Source organism: Camelus dromedarius, chromosome 5 (genome assembly GCF_036321535.1).
Source record: "Camelus dromedarius isolate mCamDro1 chromosome 5, mCamDro1.pat, whole genome shotgun sequence".
In the NCBI taxonomy this organism is placed as follows: domain Eukaryota; kingdom Metazoa; phylum Chordata; class Mammalia; order Artiodactyla; family Camelidae; genus Camelus; species Camelus dromedarius.
In genome coordinates, this window is record NC_087440.1 from 41,471,284 (window position 1) to 41,490,606 (window position 19,323).

Here is a 19,323-nt window from a genome sequence, read left to right on the forward strand (position 1 = left end):
TGTGCACACACACAAACACACACACACACACACTTCTGTGACAGCCAGTCAAACTTGCTCATTTTTTCTTACAGACACAGGTGTTCACAGATATTCTGGGATTAGTGAGCTCTCAGAATCTCTAAACTCTTCAGTCAATGAGAAGATCAGTCTGCAGGATTTTCTTGTTTGTTTGTTTGTTTATTTGTTTTTGTGGGGGAAGGTAATTAGGTTTCTTTCCTTCTTTCTTTCTTAATGGAGGTTGTGGGGATTGAACCCAGGACCATGTGCATGCTAAGCATGAGCTCTACCACTGAGCTATACCCCTACCCTCCAGGGTTTTCTTAAAGCTGAGTACTATTGCTTTGTAGTACTTTCCCAACTAGCATGGCATTCTTTTTTGTTGTTGTTGTTGTTATGAGTATTGAAGTATAGTCAGTTTACAGCATTGTGTCAATTTCTGGTGTACAGCATAATATTTCCATCATACATATATTCCTTTCCATTTTCTTTTTCACTATGATACTAACTACAATGTATAGAATAGATAAGCAAGTTTCTACAGTGTAGCACAGGGAACTATATTCAATTATCTTATAGTAACCTATAATGAAAAAGCATGACATTCTTAAAAAGCAGTTTTCCTAAGTGACGATAAGCCCTCACTCACCGCCCTGTGAGAGATCTGGAAACTCTTTCTTGCAGCCCTCATTTTAAAGTCAACCCTTCATTTGCATTCTGTCCTCCACCAGTAGTGTTCGCTGAGATCCACGTTCCTTCTTGATCCCTCTTCCAAAAAATAAGAAGAGGGGCAGGGAATCATTTCTGGAGCCCATGGGGAAGAATTAGCCTCCCAGGAACAAAGTCACAGAGGAGCCACTGAGTTCCCTGAGGTAATCTCAATTGAATCAAAACACAAAGAGGGAGGCTAATTCAATTAGCAAGCAACGCCTTGTCCTAGAATAAACTTCTTGGACTAGTAAGGGCGGGGGACCTGCAAGGACTGGTACCCAGACTACAAACAGGGAAAATATTGGCAACGCTTGGAGCCGGCCACCCAAGGGGCAGCGGCTGTTCACTCGAGTATTATTTATTGAAAAGCTAGCAAAGTGTTAGGCTCTGTAGGACTCGGAGCTGTGTTCACAAGATAAAGTACATTGATAAAGCACGGAGAAAGGGAAGGGATAAAAATATTCTTCGGGAAAATAGGGGTCTAAAATACAAAGGTTAAGAGCTTTAGGGGAACATTTCACGTTCTGACTTTTAAGTAAATTGAAAACACAGTTCTTGAAAGAAATGCATCTTGAGAGTGTACTCAGCGTAGAGCAGGGAGTTCTTATAAGACAATTTGCGGGGAAGGGGAGGTGTTTATTCAACATCCAACATGGTGTCTCGCATGTCATAGAACCAGAGAAATGTTTACCGAATAGAACATTATTTCAGTATAGACGGCTGTCATATTTTCACTCTCTATAATTTGAAAAAGATACTCAGAAATATTAGAGCTGATGCCTTGATCTAGAGATTGTCAAGCATCCTATCCAGACTCCTAGTGCCTACTTCATTTAGATAGGATAAGCATCTCACGGAGGGTCTGGGCTCTGGCGCTAGACCTTCCCTCTGCAGTGGCCCCTGAGCGATCTTGAAGAAACCCTCGGGCTTGGAGGAGCATGGCTTGGGAGCCTCCAGTCTAGCACCTCTGTTCTTACAGGTGAAGAAACTAAAACTAAAGAGAGTAGGATTCAGAGCCAAGTGATCTTTCCACGATACCCAGGCAAAGTCCTCCTCCCAGGCATTCCTGTCCAATTCTTTTCCATGCCGATGAATGTTTTGATTTGGGCCTGTGATGTGCAGTGAAAAGAGCATGGGATTGGGGATAAGACAAATGTGGGTCTGGATGCTGGCTCTACACTTATCTGCCTTATATTCTTGGCAGATTACTTAATTTAACTGAGTTTCACTTCACTAATCAGATGGGGAGAAAATGCACATTTTAGATGTTAGCAATGTACGGAAAGCGCCTAGTGTGTGGCTTGGGCTCAGTTAGTGCCCTCTTCCAGGCATGCAATTGAACATTTGAAAATAAAGACAAGAGAGGTAGAGGGCACTGTCATAACAATAGTAATATTAGTAATAGCACAGAGCACTTGCTATTTGGCATTCTATACTTGGTGCATCATGTATGTTAACCCATTTAATCCTCAGAACAACCCCATGCATCTGGTACTATTTTTTATCCCCATTTTACAGGGAAGGGATCTGGGGCATAGGTGGGTAAAATAAGTTGCTTAAGGTCACAAAGCTAACAAGTTGGGAAGTTGGGATGTACATCCCGATGAGAAGATTCAGAATCATGCTCTTAACACACCATTTCTGCACAGGCTGGGAGGCAAGGGAGCACCAGAGCAGAGGGACATGGGAGGGGCTTGGTCTGGGTGAGAGGAACATGTAGACCTGGCATTAAAGGATGTGTTTGCGTGGACAGAGAGATCCAGGAGTGGTTATCTCAAGGTTCAGCAAGAAACTGAGATCTCTCTCTCTCTCTAAATATATATATTTTATATATATATATATATATATATATATATATATATATATATATATACACACACACACACACACACACACACACACACATATATATACATATATATATATCATGCAAGTTTGGGCTATTGCATACACACACACACACACACACACACACACTTTCATGCATTATCTTATCTAATCGCCACAACAGTATCCTAGGAGACAGGGCTGTTATCCAGAACCTGAGACGGTAAAAGACCTGGCATAAAGCCATACGCTTTCTAAATCACAGTGCTAGTATGTGAAAGAGCTGGTGGCCCCTTACTCTCTCATGGGTCCTCAAGTGTTTTTTCCTGTACTAGTTATAAAACTACTTTTCATAACCCTTCCATCCCTGCAAGAGATTTTTACCTACCAACACTAAAGTCATCTACAGATGTCAAGGGTGATGTGTGTGATTCTCCACTTGTGGCCTTTGAGGCCACTTTTCTAAGTTCACAGATGACACAGTACTTTCCTCTGCTGGGGAGAGCCTCTCCCAGCGAGCCACAGCGAAACCCTCTTGAAACACACGACCTCTGCCCTGTCGTCGCTCTTTCGTACGGCGCCACAGCACTTCAAATCATCTCCCCTGTCCATGAACAACCGCACTTGTGAGGCAGAAGTGACTCCTAAAAAGAATGGTAGGGACTCCCTGCTGAGAGCTCCAATAGGCCTGGGCAGGGACCAGGGACCATCACTTTCACACCCATATGTGTCCTCTTAGGGGGTCAGCCTCAGGGAAACAGGCACAATAAGAGCTTCAGACAAAAGCCGGGATGGTGTTGAACTCACTTTCCCGGGAGGAGCCTTGCCCTGAAGGCCACCACATTCCTGATTAGGGACGGCAAGATTTGTGTTTTCCTTTTTAAAACTAGTCAAATTAATTTGTAGACGCTTCCCTGGGGCACTTTTTTTTTTTTTTTAAACTGGGCCTTTAGTTTGGAGACTCAAAGTGAGGGGACCATCACTACCTACAAAGCCTCTTGCTTTCACCGCAAGGAGCAGAGCAGAAAGTTCTTGCCGTGTAATGTCTGAGCAGGGCAGGCAACCTTCACTGTCAGCATATTTTTACAATCGCATGTTTTTGACTTGAGTGATCAGATGTCAGGTTTCCAAAAAGTTTTTGGAAAGAGAAAGCAAATTTTTTACACCCTGGTTAAAAAGACCATTTGTTTTAAGCTTAGGATGTTAATGGCGGTGACAAATAGAAATCCTAGTGACATCTCTGTTTCTCCGGAACACATGAAGCAGTCCTGCCAGGGCGTTTTCTGTGTGGACCCAGTCTTCTTTTCTGTGTCAATGAGCGTAATTTTAGTTGTCGTGTGTCAAAGTTTATACCCCTGCTTTAAAGCATCTCTTCAACTTGAACAGCGTAAGTGAAATCACCCAAGTGTACGGCCTCACTGGTAATATGGCTTTTAAAACATAAGCCCTTCTTCTTTATCCTCCTTGTCATTAACTGGCAAATTACTAATTTATTTCCTATTAGAATTTATATAGTTTTCAGCAATTAAGAAGAAAGGCATAATTGCTGACAAACCCAGGGCACTATTTAAATCACTTCCTTGTTGACAACATATTTCTCTTTCCTCAAACTGAATGTCACTGAAATCTGATTTGTGCCGAACCCTTGTGGACGAGCGCGCTGCACCTGTCACCTGGGCGCTAGCATTCTGCTGAGGATCAATTTACATAACCTCATTTAATGGTTCATAAATCATACCCATTAAGCCCAGCTAACAGGAACCAAGGGTTCTAATTTATGCTGCCTTTCATAGCAGAAAATTGGGAGGCTGGAGCCTGTGGATAAAGAACCCAGGTCTTGCCTTTGATTGTTGATTGTGATGGTAAATGTATGGATGATGAGAACAGATTTTCACTTTATTGATTTCCTGCCAAAGCACAGCATGCTTTATTGTGAAAGGGCGCCTTTTGGCAGTGATGCTAAAAGTGGCAGTTGTTTCAGAGCCCTTTGCCAAGATGAGGTCTAAGACAATACGGAGTGGTAAATACTAAAGTAATATCAAGCTGAAATGTTCCTCTTTGAAAGAAAAAAAAAGAATCTCTAACCTTTTGGAAATCAGTGACCTTTTCTCCTCAGTAGCACCTCCTTCCATCACCCCTCACCCCCGCAAAAGCATATGAAACCAAGAATTGGAAAAAGATGTTTTTAAGAAATGAAAAAACAATGCTTTTCATCCCTGCTTTAAGTCCCTTGCTGATGGAGGCTCATGCAAAATAATGCAGATGTCTAGAATCCTTCAGATAATGACATTTCAGCCAGCGCACTCTATGAGCCAAGTTTGCAGCCTCTCTCTCTCTCTCTCTCTCTCTCTTCCTCCATCTCTCCCTCCCTCCCTCCCTCCCTCTCCTGCCATGTACTGCTTTTTGGTTGAAAACCCGGAAACACCATTTTTCGCTCTATTTCATTTTTTCCCCTTTAGGTCAAGATATCGTGTCCAACTACATATAGTTCTCTGCAAAACGCAATATATAAAAGGTCATCTTCTCACAAGTGCTTGGGCTGGATTTCAAAATAGCAAAAGTGGTCCTAAGATCATTTTCCAGATGAAAAACATCTCTTAAGTATTGCAGAGGCATATTGATTCCCTTCTCTCATCTGAGTTCTGCCCTATAATGGACATTGTGCATTCTCATTTTAGCTTGTTCTTAAAATCTTTGTTAAACATGGTGATTTTTTCCAGTAAAATGTAGTCTTCCCACCCCTACCCCCACCCCCTCACTCTCCTCAAGGCAGGGTTTTTGGAAGCACTTCACTTTTGTTCCAGGTTGTGGATATTGTTGTGGAGGCTTATTTCATGTGAATTACTACAAACACTGTAGAGTCCTCCCACCCCGGGCTTTAAATTCTAATCCTGCCATGTAGAAAGCCATTTGGAGCCAAGGCAAGGGAGTTGAGAAGCTTGGCAATCACTCTGTCTGTTTTTCCACCCAACGTGAAATGTCTCCTCCTCTGTTACTAGTCCTTCTTCATAAGGGAAACTCAATGTATTAGTGTCTTTTCTACTATCTGGGAGGGTTTATCTACAGTTAGATACATTATCTGCAGTTATCTACCAACAGAATGCAAGCAGACAGACATGTAGAACTTAAGTATATCTGGAACACATTACCTCTCCCCTGGTAACAGAGCCCTCCTTTCCCAGGGGAACTCATCCCATATGATGAAGATGAGGTTAGCCCTGCTCCCAACTCTATCCAAAAGGACAAGCCCACAACTCAGGCCTGGACAGCAAGAGGATAACCATGCACCTGGTCCATGACCAGTTCAGGAATGGTCACTGGACACAACCCCAGGAGTTGTCTGGAATTACTGTCAGGAAGGATTATCTCTGTTCTCTGGAGATATTAATCTGGTAGCTGACAGAGTGTCCAAGGAATGGAGAGAGAATGACAGCTTCAGAGATGTCATTGGAGACCCTGGATCCAGCCATGTCTAAAGTTAGATGTACAAATAGTGGTACCACACTGTTGGGATGTACCACAATATTGGCCATATTTTTCAATCTACCATAGGTAGGATGGCCAGAGAAGGCCTCATTGGAAAGATGAGATTTTTGTAAAGACCCGAGGGGCTGAGGGAACAAGCTATGCGTGTATCTGGGGGAAGAACATTCCAAACAGAGGGACTACGAGGAAAGTCCCTGAAGTGGAAGGAGGAGGAAATTTGCAGAGCAGGAGGAAGGAGGCCAACGTGGCTGACATGGGACGAGTGAGCTGGAGAGTGGGAGCGGACGAGCTTGCAGAGGGTCTTAAGCCTCTGGCTCTTACTCTGAGTCAAAGCAGGGGGTCCCTGGGGCTGGGGAGGGTGAGCAGAGGAGTGATATAACTTACATACCAGATAAGGAACGCTCTAACTGCTGAGTTGCGAATAGACTAAAGGGATGAAGAGTAGAAGGGAGGAGAGTAAAAAACAGCCTCAGAAGAGAGTTTGGAGGGAGTTTGGGTTGGTGTAGCTGTGGGTTCCTCCATATCCAGACCCAGGACTTCTTACCATCCACCAAGGAAGTAAAGGAGGGCAGGGAAGGGCAACTAGCTTCATCTGTGAACTTTATTCACTATTTCAGAAAGTTTAACTAAAACATTAAGCTTCGTTGCCTTTGCTTAGAATTATGTGTCACCTTTTCCTTAGGGAAACCCTGCTTAGATCATATAGATAAGAAACTTGGCTTGACTGTCGCTGGCATCATAGGTGTTTCTGGGATGTGGCTGGGAGGCTTGGCTCTGTCATCAGACCTGTAGGCCAGGCAACCACTGCAGAGAGACCTCCTCACCAGGACAAGTGAGTGTGTGATAATTACAATTATTGGATACCTAGGAGCAATCAGTACTTAACCATACTTTCTAAACTAAGTTGCTTTTTTACACTGTAGACTATTGATCTTATAATATAATTGCACAACCCTTATGACCACTGATTACTGATGAAAACTTGACTCAATATTGAAGTAGGAATTATGCCAACACTTAACAAAATGCTATTTGTTTGGTACCTAGATGCTTTCAAAACATGTTAGCCACAGGCAGGGTGTATGTTGATTGCTTTTAGTTTAAAAGTAATAATGAAAAATATAGGTCTTTTATTGTAATTCTTTTTGAATCTGGATGGGGCATAAATTGTAGATAATAATACGCTATACTTCTGATGTTTTAGTTGGTATACACTTTTGGTATCATAGGGCAAAAAAAGGGAGAAAAAGTTTTTCTGCTTTTAATTTTGAACTTTTCTATAACCTATTTCATAGAGTCATTAGCCTGATGGAATAATTTATTTTTCAAGCTGCTGAAATGTTCAGAGCTCATAAATATTCAACAGAGATTAGTTGATTATTCATCTGTAAATGGAACATTACATAGCCATTAAAAAGATACTGTGAAATATTTATTGAATGAACAAATTTAAATTGTAAAACCACAGACATGACATGATTACATTTTTAAAAATGTGTGTGTGTGTGTACACATATGTGCTTAGGAAAAACCAGGAAGAACATAGACAAAACTGCTTAAGATTATTTCAATGTGGCAAAATATAGGGGCTTTATTCTAAAAGTGTGTCTGTATTTTATATTTCTGTATAATTAGGATGTGTTGTTTGTGTGACTTTTACTGCTTGACAAAAAAATTAAAGTATATATAAATATGGTAAAGTTACTTTTTATACCATACATCCTAACTTTGACTCATCAGACAAAATGGGTTTTATCAAAAGGCAGCCTGAGACCCTTCCAAGAGGTTCCTTGAACTACTGTTTCAGTCAAGAGTTTGAGGGATGTCTTTTGGTCATCCTGGGTCTCACATTCAACTCTTTTTTGTAAAACACCAATTTAACATCATCAAGAGCTTTGGTTCCAAGAAATCCAATTTGTGAAACCTGATCTAGATATTTTCAAAATTACAAATCACAGCCATCATTAACAGCCTTCTAGAAAGTGTCTTTTTCACAATGACTGGTTAAAAACATTGGAGTCTGCAGGGAAGTACTGACTTGAGGTGAAGGAGGTGGAGAATTGTTAATGCAAATTATAAATGAGCAATTTGGGAAATAGAAACCTTTTTCTTTTTTATTCAGATCTTACATCTTGTAAACCAATACGACAACACGTCAACAAAAAAAGCTTTGGTTGCATCTGTTAGATTAACTCTTAAAAACTTTTATTTGGGAGGATTTTTAATAATAAGAATTCACTTATATCTCATGCTCTTGAATTGAAGAATTAATATTGTTAAAATGGCCAAACCAATCTACAGATTTAATGTGATCCCTATCAAATTATCAATGAGATTTTTCACAGAATTAGAACACATAATCCTAAAGTTTATATGGAACCACAAAAGACCCAGAATTGCCAAAGCCATCCTGAGGGAAAAGAATAAAGCTGGAGGAATAACCCTCCCAGACTCCAGACAATACTACAGAGCTACAGTCATCAAAACAGCATGGTATTGGCACAAAAACAGACATATGGATCAATGGAACAGAGTAGAGAGCCCAGAAATAAACCCACGCACAGCTATGATCAATTAATCTATGACAAGGAGGCAAGAATATACAATGGAGAAATGACAGTCTCTTCAGCAAGTGGTGTTAGGAAAACTGGATAGCAGCATGTAAATCAATGAAGTTAAAATGCTCCCTCACACCATACATAAAAATAAACTCAAAATGACTTACAGACTTAAATATAAGACAAAGACACAATAAATCTCCTAGAAGAAAACACAGGCAAAACATTCTCTGACATAAATCTTAGCAATGTTCTTCTAGGGCAGTCTACACAGGCAATAGAAATAAAAGCAAAAATACACAAATGGGACCCAATTAAACTTATAATTACATGAAAAAGTGCTCAACATCACTAATTATCAGAGAAATGCAAATCAAAACCACAGTGAGGTATCACCTCACACCAGTCAAAATGGCCATCATTCAAAAGTCCATGAACGATAAATGCTGGAGAGGGTATGGAGAAAAGGGAACCCTCCCACACTGCTGGTAGGAATGTAGTTTGGTGCAGCTGTTTTGGAAAACAGTATGGAGATTCCTCAAAAAACTAAAAATAGACTCACCATATGATCCGGCAATCCCACTTCTGGGTATATTTCTGGAGGGAACTCTAATTCAAAAGGATACATGCACCCCAATGTTCATAGCAGCAGTATATACAATAACCAAGACATGAAAGCAACCTAAATGTCTATCAACAGATGACTGGATAAAGAAGCTGTGGTATATTTATCCAATGGAATACTGCTCAGCCATGAAAAGAATAAGATAATGCCATTTGCAGCAACATGGATGGACCTAGCGATTGTCATTCTAACTAAGCCAGAAAGAGAAAGAAAAATACCATATGATACCACTTATATGTGGTAAAAAAAAAGAAAGTAAGAAAGAAAGGGAAAAAAAGGACACTATGAACTCACCTACAAAACAGAAACAGACTTGCAGAAACAGTAAACAATCTTATGGTTACCAGAGGTGGGAAGGGAAAACTTGGGAGTTTGAGATTTACAAATGTTAGCTACTATATATAAAAATATATATTTAAAAAGTTTCTTCTGTATAGCACAGGGAACTATGTTCAATATCTTGTAATAATCTTTAATGAAAAAATATGAAAACAAATATATGTATGTATATGCATGACTGGGACATTGTGCTGTATGTGAGAAATTGACACATTATAACTGACTGTACTTCAAGTAAAAACAAAATAGACATGACACCATAAAACTCCTAGAGGAGAACATAGGCAAAACATTCTGTGACTTAAATCGTAGCAATATTTTCCTAGATCCATCTCCCAAGGCAATAGAAATAAAAGCAGAAATAAACAAATGGGACCTAATCAAATTTGTAAGCTTTTATACAGCAAAGGAAACCATAAAGAAAACGAAAAGACAACCTACAGACTGGGAGAAAATATTTGCAAATGATGAACTGACAAGGGCTTAATTTCCAAAATACACAAAAAGCTCATATAACTCAGTATCCAGAAACAGCAAACAACCCAATCAAAAAATGGGCAGAAGATCAAAATAGGTCTTTCTTCAAAGAAGACATACAGATGGCCAATAGGCACATGAAAAGATGCTCAGCATCATTAATTATTAGAAAAATGCAAACCAAAACTACAATGAGGTATCACCTCACACCAATGAGAATGGCCAAAATCAAAGTCATCATCCACAAACAATAAATGCTGGAGAGGGTGTGGAGAAAAGGAAACCCTCCCACACTGTTCGTGGGAATGCAGTTTGGTGCAGCCATTATGGAAAACAGTATGGAGATTCCTTTAAAAACTAAGAACAGACTTAACATATGATCCAGCAATCCCACTCCTGGGTGTATATCTGGAGAAAACCCCAATTTGAAAAGATACATGTACCCCAGAGTTCCTAGCAGCACTATTTACAATAGCCAAGACATGAAACAACCTAAATGTCCATCTATAGATGAAAAAAGAAGTTGTGGTATATTTATACAATGGAATACTACTCAGCCTTCAAAAGGAATAAAATAATGCCATTTGCAGCAACATGGATGGACCTGGAGATTGTCATTCTGAGTGCCATAAGCCAGAAAGAGAAAGAAAAATACCATATGATATCACTTATACGTGGAATCTTAAAAAAAAAAGACACAAATGAACTTGTTTATAACACAGAAACAGACCCAAACTTATGATTACCAAAGGGGAAGTGGGGGAGGGATAAATCAGGAGTATGAGATTAACAGATACACACTACCATATACAAAACAGACAAACAACAAGGATTTACTGTATAGCATAAGGCACTATATTCAATACCTATAATGGGAAAAAAGATGTAAATATATATGTGTATAACCAAATCACTTTTGTTGTATACCTGAAGAAAACACAACATTGTAAACCATACTTCAATAAAAATAAAATAAGAATTCACTTCCCTCTCTCTTTGGCATAGAAACACATTCTTAGATTTAGACTTCCTGACAGCCCTCTTTATTCATGACCCTGCTCTGCTATCTGCCAAATCTGAAGAGCATAGATAGGTTCCTCTGGGTCAAGAGGCTGAAGAAGCACCTGTAGGCTCAGGAGTTGAGTGACATTCAGGAACAAGGCAGAAATAAGTGTCATATGCTTCATCCTTACTCTCGTGGCTTTCACTTACAGCATTAGCACTATGTTTGATATTGTCAAACATATAACATTCTATATCAGTACAGATGTTATTTCATTAATGTTGATTTTCCTTGATCATGGAAAATGCATTCTTTCTCTTTAGGGAAGGATTTTTGGTCAGCTGATCTTGGGAGAATGTAGAGGTTTGAGAATAGTGAGTTGTCTGTGTTTCTTCTTTTAAATCAAAGTAGCCCTGATATCATTTAGCAGTTGCATTATATGAAAAATCCCAACACAGCACAGCTCTTCTATTGAAATTGGATTGATTTCTTTAGAGACCATCTGATCTCAATAGCAGTCTGTAAGAAAAATCCTCTGGACCTTGAAAGAAACTAAAATTAATGGATTTTTTAAAAATCTAAGCTCTCAGTTTTTTGAGCATGAAAAGATTCCTTCTCCCAGTAATTTGAATCTAAAAACAAAAATGAAAGTGTGCGTGTCTGTACATAAAAAAAACCTAATACTTCATTCTTGTGCTGAACTTTTTGATTTCTCTACTTACTAATGACAATTACCATATTTTCAAACATGCTAAAATTTTCTTTGAAATATCTCATAAGCCCATAAACCCAAAGTTTTCCAAACTGCATATACTTTTTAAAAATGGACATAGCTTTTAAAAAAGGAATTCTAATGTGCTTCCCACACTTATGATATGCAGAAACTCATCAGCTATTTCTCCAATCTTGAGTTAGGGTTCTAAACTGAAACACCTATGTCCTTCTCTTGAAGCAACTTGAAGCCAAAACATGAAATTTTGAGACCTTTACAGTAAAGGGTGATTATATTACGGTGATGATTCAAGTTGTGAAAAGATTCATTTTAGAGTTTTTTAAATTAGCGACCTCTAAAAGCTTTGAAGAAATTTAATTTGAAAACATTTTGTACTTTTTAGAAATACATATATTGTACAGAGCAATACTTACCAAATTTTGGTCTTTGATATATTACATTTTTTGCCGTATCTGCACATCATTGTTTACTTTATGGTTCTCTTTAAAAGACTTTAAAAGCAAAGCACTTTAGTTATTGTTTTTTTGTCTTGAGACTCATCCTAAGAAATAATATTCATGATATTATAGGTTTAATATGTTGATCATTAATTCTTCTGATAAAAAATAAAGTTATAACCATTGAAATAAATATCTTTATGCATATATCCTCAAAAACACTGGTAAACATATTCCAGTTTGGGAATACTGGCATCAAGAAGTTATTACTGTAACTCTCTGATGGTTAATTGTTTTGTGTCAGCTTTACTGAGCTAAGGAATCCCCAGATTATTGGTAAACCATTATTTCTGAGTGTATCTGTGAGTGTGTTTCTGGAAAAGATTAACATTTGAATTAGTAGGCAAAGTAAAGTTGATCTCCCTTACCAGTGCAGATGGGTGTCATCCAGTCCGTTGGGGAACCAAATGGAACAAAAAGGCCAAGGAAAGGCAAATTCTCTCCCCTTTTGTGAGTGGGGACAACCGTCTTCTCCTGCTCGCAGGCACTGGACATTGGAGCTCCTGGTTCTTGGGCATTTCTGGACTTACACCAGGCGCCGCCTGCTCCTCAGGTCTTTGGCCTCGGACTGAATTATACCACTAGCTTTCCTGACTCTGTGCAGCTGTGAGACGCACAGACCCCGGGGCGTAGCTAAAGCAGAGCACCTGTAGCTTGGCCCCGGGCCAGTTCTACATTAAGTGGCCATGACCTGTAGCCTCCCCTGCTAATTCAAAAGCCCCTGGGGGGACCTACTACTACTAATGTGCCTTAAGGACTAATGTGTTTATAGGCATAAAGGGATTGGAAAGTGTGACACATATATGTGTAGGTACATGTTTTATGTCTCTATGGATACATTTACTTCTTGATTATCCACAAGAAGAACAGCCACAAGTAGATTATCTTCAGCTGGCAAGGATGAGGGTCAATCAGAAGGTTAGGGCTGGGTACAGATAAGCTGGATACGTGCATATAAAGGATAAAAAAGTGAGCATAGAGAGAGAGGGATGGACTGCATGCCGAAAAAAATAGGAAGAGTTCTGCCTCTCTTTTCACCAACTTGGATTTGGAGAAGTCAGATCAGAGGCCATGAAATTAGAGGGCTCAGAGTGACATTAGAGATAAATTAGTGGAACGGCTTCAATTTACAAACACAAAGACTGAGTATGAAGACTCTGGGTGGTAGGTGGGGGGAGGTGCATCTATGCACACAGACATAACGTGTCTGTGTTGTCTACTCACAAAAGGTACACCTTGGAATGCTGTTCTACTTCTCGGGCTGAATTTATATTCAGTTTCCTTTAAAATATTATGATTAGCTCATTCTCATTGCTAAAGTAAGTCATAAACATCAGGTGTTCTTGTCCATTTATTATTTTGAAGCAACCACTGTGAAAATAGTTTCATTACCTCCAGAATTTGCCCAAAAAAAAAAAAATCCAATGATGACTGAAACCAGTAATGACTATTTTCTGTTTTCTTTTCCCTAAGTAATTGACCATTAATTATAATATCAATAGGCAGTGGGTAAGGAAAGCAGACCCACACTAGGGTTATATTTCATTTGTAACTGTTTTGTATATATCATAAATCTCTAATATTGGGCTATTGTCAACCATGATGAATTATTGTAAGCATGTCAGCACATGGTGGAAGTCAAGTACATTCAAATACTACTCAGTCAGAATTGAATTTGGCATGATAGTCTCATAAAAGGGGGCTCAATTGAGAGTTTCCACTTGCCTGCTCTAAACTTGTCACTTGTAGGTGCTAAAGAGCTTGTTGTGTTGGTTTAATTAGTCAACAAATCGGTCCTTACTTGATTGCGTGGTCGTATCACATATGTTAACACTTCAGTGTTTGATGGAGATATTAACAAGTGACAAGAGTCTCTTGGTCTGTGGACTTTAAAGAAGAGAAGCTCTTCTATATTATTTCATTTGGCCCTGCCAATATTTATTAGATCATGCAGCCCGCAGGCTGCCAGTTAAAGAAAGACAACACAAACATTTTTCAGGGTTATGCTCATCTGTATCCCAAAGAAGGGTCACTGAACAATCGATGGGAGAAGAGCATAAGTAAGATAAGTGTTTTCTTCCACCGCTGACAAATTCATTATTTGATACAGTTTGCTGCAGGCCTCCTTTGAGCTTTTTTCACTTAAAGATAATTTATGACAAGAACAGAGAGGTTCTTGAAAATGCTATAGCAACTGAAGCTGAATGATACCACGCCAGTGCAAGACGCCGAGTCACCAGAGGCTGGTAAAGAGGGAGTTTGCATTTGTATGAAAAACTGTATTAGTTAATATTCATCCATGGTGGATGAAATTCTCATAGCGATGGTCAACAAGAGATTCAAGGAAAAAGATTCAATAACTGAAATGATTATTCCAAGGAGTGGGGGTAGAGGATAAAAAGTTGGTACCCTGAAAGTTTGCAAAAGACCCGCCTATTCACTTTTTCTAAAGCAGAACAAACAAAGGGCTGTACTTGCTTTGAAGGACAGGCTTCATTTGTTCTGTCACCATTCCGGTATAGCTTTTATCTGTGCCTTAGGAAGAATCAGGTCTCCTGGCCATGTGCGGGAATAAAGTAAAGCATGTGAACCAGAGCCATCAGATAGTTCCTTTTGGTTGGACATTGCTTTGCAAAAAAGAAAACATTTAAATAGCTGAAATAATTCAAAAATTGCCGGCAGTGACTTAACCTGTGAAGATGGCAGGATATAAAATGATGAGTGAAGACTCTCTAGTGGGAACTTACATAATCTAATTCATTTTTATCTTTCTTGGGAAACTGTCTGAAAGCCCAGAAGATCCTCGTCCCTTGGCCTCCCCAAGGATAAAATTTGCCATTCCTCTCCCTAGAAAAGCTCACATTGACTTATTCATTATGCAATGATATGGTGGTCAACATCTTGTTGGTCAGAGACCAACCCTTAGCTCTTCCTTAACTACCACCAGGTGAAGCCTCCATGGGCCCGGCCTGAGTGTTTACCCACTGTCAGCTGACAGTTGTCTTGAAGCTATAGCAAAGCACGGGGAGGGGGTGCACATGAGAAGTCGAGACAACAGTGTCTTTACATAAACAATCTCTGCACACCCAAATTTGGAGAGCATAAAGAGCCATGGGTTAAGAAAGATTTTATCTAAGTAATTAAAAATACTCTTCAGATGGTTACAACATCGTCCGTCCCAAAGCCACTTCATTTTAAACCAAGCCCTAAAAGGGATCGCAGCAGCTGCAGTGTCCACGGTAAAGCCTTTTCCACACTAAGGTCAGTACAGAGGGCTGAAAAGGAAGAATGCACTGTTCCTTGCTTACTTTCACTTCAGCTTTTGCTTAGCCTGAGTGCCAAGCCAAATCACCTTCAGGTGGTGATTAAACTTCATAACTTCCTTATCCCATCCCCCACCATTGCAAAGGCTTTTCATCAGAGTTACAAACCAACTCCCAGAACCAGCCAATCAGGTTTTCCTGGGAAGCAGGACTTCATTGAATGCCCGTTGATTAATTGATTGATTGACTAGGGTAAATTATGAGTGTTAGTCTAACCAATAGACACAAAAAATAATTTGACCGAGTGACAGTGTTAATAGTGAAAGGTTAAAGGGGGCAAGATGGGGTGCCCGGTGGGGGTAGCACACATTTCTGTTAAGAATGGGAAAGCTTTGACAGACTATTTTCTTTTGAGGCGAAGGAGAGGGGAAATGGGTTGGTTGGCTTGCAAAAGCTATGGGTACTCTCAGGGCAAGGATTTTCCTGCCTGAACTCTGAAGAAAGAAAGAAGAAAGGCAAAGGATGCAGAGAATGAAAAGCCATTTGATGTGAGGTGAAGAGGGAGGATTAGGAGGAGGCGAGGGGGAGGAAAAGCTGTTATAAGGGAAGCAAAGGGAGGAGGAATGGACGCGGGACCATGTGTGACTTAATTGAAGGCTCAAACTCCAGGTTTTGCTATCACCACAATGCTGTAAAGAACATCCGTATACACAGAGCTTTATGTGAAAATTATTGGGAGGAATGGAAATATAAGGACCTCTCTTCCTGCTTTTTGTAATTCTGTAATGTTGGAATTTTACATAATCAAGATGGATTGATTTTATAGTCAGAAAATAAATAATTCAGGAACATGAAATTAAAAAACAATTCTTGGAACTATGACTATTTTCAAAGAGAAGAAAACATCAGCCTATGAGGTTTAGCGATTTAATAACTAGTTGAGTATTAAATTTTTTCTGGTTCATTTAGAAATATTTACCTCAGCTTCCAGAAGTGGTTTGATCTCCCCTGGCATAGCTACTTTCCAAAAAGTCTGTAATCTTCTTCAGTTCTGAGAGATTGTCGCTTGCCGCCCCAACCGTACAACATCATTTTCCCTGTACTGGTAGAAAAACCTTATTTCAGTTATTTTTCCAGTCCCATACCTCCACAGGCTGGGACTTAAAAGTGAGCTGGGCTGCCTGGGCCAGGGAGGTAGGGCGGGGTGCTTGGGAACTTACTGGGGAGACAGAAATGTCCTATATCTCGATTGAGGTGGTGGTTACGTAACTATACATTTGCCAAAATTCAACAAATGTACATTTAAAATGGATGAATTTTATTGTATGTAAATCATACCTCAATAAAGCTATTTTTTTAAAACAGTTTTACAAATAAAGTGAACTGTGCTTTTCTGAGTGATCACGTACAAGACTATTCCATGTTCTTGGGAGGTTTCAGGAGGCTTCTCTTTTCAAAAGTCCTACAACTAGTACCAAGAGATGTGTTAGCTGGACAAGCTAAAAAGGCTTTCCATACTCAAATGTCATTTTTATCTATTGCAGGCAAACATAGAAAGAAAAGAAATACAATTTTTTAATCACAGATTTTTATTCAGTAATTCTTGTAGTTCTTTTCTTTTTACACTCCCCTTGGGGGAGTTATCCTGATTTTGGTACTGATATTTTGATGAAGACAGATATCTACCCATTCATCAAAAGTTTCTCTTATATAAAGGAATTCAATTTTTTTTTTTTTTTGATCAGTGCTAGACTCACAGACAGACAGAAATAAGCTACCATTCTTCCATTTGATAGCCAGACGCTGCCAGTTGTAGCCAGGGCAGTCATGCTGTTAAATTAGGTCTAATGAAGGAGTAATTGCTTTAGATATAGTGAACCATTTCAAAGAAAACAAGGATTCTAATTGATTTGCAATTTGTTTGGCACATTGCATTGTCTGTGGCGATTGATTGGTCTTCTGGATTTCACACTGCATGTGTTTCCCTTTATTAAGGGAATAACAGGTTACTGATTACTTTCTTTCTGGGTTTAATGTAGCGGTTAATGTCTACTTTGTTCTTGTGTCATGTCACAGGCGAGGAAGAAATAATAGGCAAGTGGGTGGCCCTTTGCTAAGCAACTTCCCTGCTGCTCTGAGCTGTGTGCTCCGAGACAGGCTGAAAAGCAGATCAAGAGAAAGGGTTAGAATAGCAGGATTCACAAGTTACGGCCTGAGTCAGGCCAGACCAGCTCGAAACTTGGCTTTCCCCTCCCAGTCAAAGCCAGCACGGGACCAAGCAGCTGGTGGTGGATTTGTCCTTGCACGGTTCGGTTATTCGTAGACAGGATATGAATCTCTGCCCATTGCTTTGTTTAATAGGGACGCATGCTAAATGGGCGCAGAAAAAGAATATTTGCGGCCGGGACTTTGGGGTCATCCAGCCCTTTGGAGAGCGACATGCTGTTGGCACCTGGGAAGCACTTGTTGCTGACGTGCTGATATGATCATCAAAATGGCTCCTGTGTTTATACCAACTGCAGGGGAGGGAGGAAAATTCTCAGGGCTGCAGTCATTTCATTGCCCTCAAAGCACAGCGGGAATTATTAGCTTACCCTGCCGCGCCCCTTTGTTTTCCTAGGGCTTTGCTCCTCCAGCAGATACTCATTTAAGGCAAATCCACTGCTTTCTGAAATGTGTTTAGCAATGGTGCAGGGAACAGGCACTCACTTAGCGGATCTAATCCTTTCACGGCTCAGCTTGTTAATGTAGCAAACTGCTGAAAATGGGAAATGGATTCTTTAATGAGACGGGTTCCTTCGTGGCTTTATTCTCCCCGTTCAACCCTCAGGCATTCATTCAAGTCCCCCCCACCCTCGCCCCGCACCTCCAAGCTGGGATCGGGCACCCCCTCTTCCCACCCAGCAAGCAACCCATTTTCCAGCATGCAGTCCCCCATCTCTAGGCCCCTTGCCTCCTCACGACCTTCCCAGAGCCCTTGGTGGCTCACAGATAACAAAGGGGTGGGGTGGGCAGTAAAAATTTCCCTTTTCTCCCCATCAGTTACCTCCTTCCTAAGCCAGAGCCCTTCTTTTCCTGAGCGTCCAAGCTCACCAACAGGGTGGTTGAGAGTAGTTGCATTCAAAGTAGCAAATGTCCAGGGACTGCATCTAAATGCATCAAATAAATACAATGTCACTCTCTTACCTGACATATTTATATATTCAATATTTTTATGTAATATAGTTTTCATGCCATATTGGATTTTCTAGTGACCCTAATTACACAGAGTTTGAAAATGGAGCCAAGAAGGCAAACTCGGGCTCTGGTCTTAATTCTTTTTCTTTTACCTTTTATTTTCCCTTGAGTCTTCCTAAAGCCTTTGTGCGACTCCTCCGTAATCACACTCACTTGAAAAAATTCTAAGCAGGTAAAATTCAGGTTAAAACGACTATTAAAGGCCACTTGGAAGTCATGACAGGGCAGTCTTCAGTTTAAAGTATGTACTTAGAAGAGAAAATAAGGATAGTTGTGCCCATTTTGCTTTGGAGACAGTTGATTTGGGAAAGTAAATTATATTTATAGGAGTTCAGACCTTTTCATCCAAAATCTGAACTTTTTCTTTTCTTGTTTGCCATGGAATCCTTTGGCAATCTGATAAAGCCTGTGGACTGAACATCTTCTCAGAATAATGTTTTTAAATGCATAAAATAAAATACCCAAGATTATAGAGAAAACCAATTATACTGATATAAAGTTGACAAAACATTTAGAAAGCTAATTTATATATAGAAATTTTACTATTATTTATTGTTAATGAATTTG

General features: G+C 39.8%; 1 long non-coding RNA gene across 2 annotated transcripts; it reads right to left on the minus strand.

Annotated features, from left to right (window-relative positions):
* Positions 1-686: 686 nt before the first annotated feature.
* On the minus strand, positions 687-18,761 carry LOC135321401 (uncharacterized). 2 transcript variants are annotated; one of them, XR_010381144.1, is made up of 4 exons: positions 18,566-18,761; positions 18,114-18,277; positions 16,499-16,621; positions 687-768 (listed from the first exon to the last, which is right to left on the minus strand). It is a non-coding gene; the product is annotated as an uncharacterized LOC135321401 (long non-coding RNA). The 2 variants fall into 2 exon arrangements; XR_010381143.1 differs by lacking the exon at positions 687-768 and adding an exon at positions 12,188-12,250.
* Between the last annotated feature and the right edge of the window lie 562 nt (positions 18,762-19,323).